The sequence below is a fragment of the Morus notabilis genome, unplaced genomic scaffold, assembly GCF_000414095.1.
Source record: "Morus notabilis unplaced genomic scaffold, ASM41409v2 Scaffold141, whole genome shotgun sequence".
Taxonomy (NCBI): Eukaryota; Viridiplantae; Streptophyta; class Magnoliopsida; order Rosales; family Moraceae; genus Morus; species Morus notabilis.
This window is the reverse complement of record NW_010362727.1, coordinates 108,522-110,519: the sequence shown is the minus strand read 5'-3', so window position 1 is coordinate 110,519 and position 1,998 is coordinate 108,522.

Here is a 1,998-nt window from a genome sequence, read left to right as displayed (position 1 = left end):
AACAGGGTCAAACCCCGTGTCAACCGGTCGACCGGTGACAGAGCAGTGCAACACTACCGGTCGACCGGTAGTGTGCACACCGGTCGACCGGACCAGTCGACCGGTCAGCCTATGCAATCCGGTCGACCGCATAGGTCGACCGGTTTCCATGTGATCCGGTCGACCAGTCGAATCAGCTGCGCGAGAGAAGCTCGCGGAAACCAGTCCAAAACCTACAATCTTAGTCCCAAATCGAGATATTGCAAAGGAAAACCACTAGATCCGGGTTCTAGGTCCTAAAACAAGTCTAAAGAACCCAAGATCTCCAATTTCTACCCTAGTTTTACTCAAAAACCATCAAAATCCGATTTGAACCAAAAATAAGTTTTGAAATTCAAAAACTTGAGATTCAAGAGAGGTTCTTTCAGTAATCTTACCTCGAATCCTTCTCTTGACATTGAAAACTTCTTTAAATCTTTTCTTGGTTCAAGATCCGTTTGATTTGGGATAAAAATGAGAGAGAGAGATAGAGTGTGTGAGAGAGAGCACGGGAGGGTGAGAGAGAGAGAGATGCACGGGAAAAGAAAGAGAAAAGGAAAGGAAGAAAAGACAAAGAAAAAGAAAAGGAAAGAAAATGGACAAGTGTCAATATAATAAAAGAGCAGTCCAGAAATGCGCCCATATACACTTCTGGGTTAAAATAAATTACTGAGAATAATTTAAATACCTTGAAACTACTTAAACTCACACGTGTCAGAAACATTTATTAATTAATACTCAATTAATAATCCAGATTAGGCACACTAATAACCTCAATTACCTCAATTAATCTCAATTAATTCTTCAGGGTGTTACAGTGATTAACCATTTCTTTTCACACAAATCAATTGCTTTTGTATTGGCACTAGCATTATCTAATGTTATAGCTATTACTTTATCTCTTAATCTAAATTCATCAATTACATTTAAAATTGTATTATATAGTAAATTTGCGCTATGTGATCCTAGAACACATTTAAAACCTAATATTCTCTTATCTAAATCAAATCCTTTAAAGTAATGTCCGGTTACACCTAAATAATCTTTATTGGCAACGGCAGACCAAATATCTGCCGTTAACACAACGCACTCGCTAGTTGAGTGTAAAAATTTTATTAATGCTTCTTTTTTTAAAATAATTTTAATAAATCTTTTCTAAGAGTGGTTTTTGAAGTGAACTATGCATTGAGATTATGTACAACCTTAATCTATCATTGCCAATTAAGATGCTCTATAAAACTAAGTAGTTGATATAAAGCAGCTATCATTCGCGCAACTTGTAACGCCCTCCGGAATTAAACTTGTTTACTTATGGTAATTGTGGTTTATTAGTGTGCCTAAATTGATTTTCTTAATTAAACATGAGCTTTTAAAATTTATTTTACTATTTGCAATAATTTCACCCCTATTTGTTTTATTTATTTTTCCTTAATATTTTTCCTAATTTTCTTTTCCTTCTATTTCTCCTTTTCCTTTTTGCTTTCCATTCCTCACGTTACTCTCTCTCTCTCTCTCTCTCTCTCTCTCTCTCTCTATCTCGACAATCTCTCTCTCCTTCCCTCTCTCAATCTCCTGAGCTCTCTCCCTTACTCTCTCTCTCTACCTCGAGCTCTCTCTCTCTCTCTCTCCCTCTCCCGTTCGTCTCTCCCTCTCTCTCTTAAAGTTTTCTTTCTCAAGGGCCGGATTTAAACCAAAAACGGAGGTTTCCAAGAGGTTTTCAACATCAAAGCTTGGATCGAGGTAAAACTCTTTGAAACTTACTTTAGATTTTCGGATTTGGCTTTGTGGAACTCGTTTTAGTCGAGTTTGGTGATTTTTGGTTTAAATTATGTTTTTTTAAATGGAATCCGAATGGGATTTGGTGAAATCTTAATGAAAATTGGGGGTTTTTTATTCTTTAGAACCCATTTGTTGATTTGAAACTGGATCTATACATTTCCCTTGAGAATATGTCGAAATCGGACCCAAAATTTCAGGTTT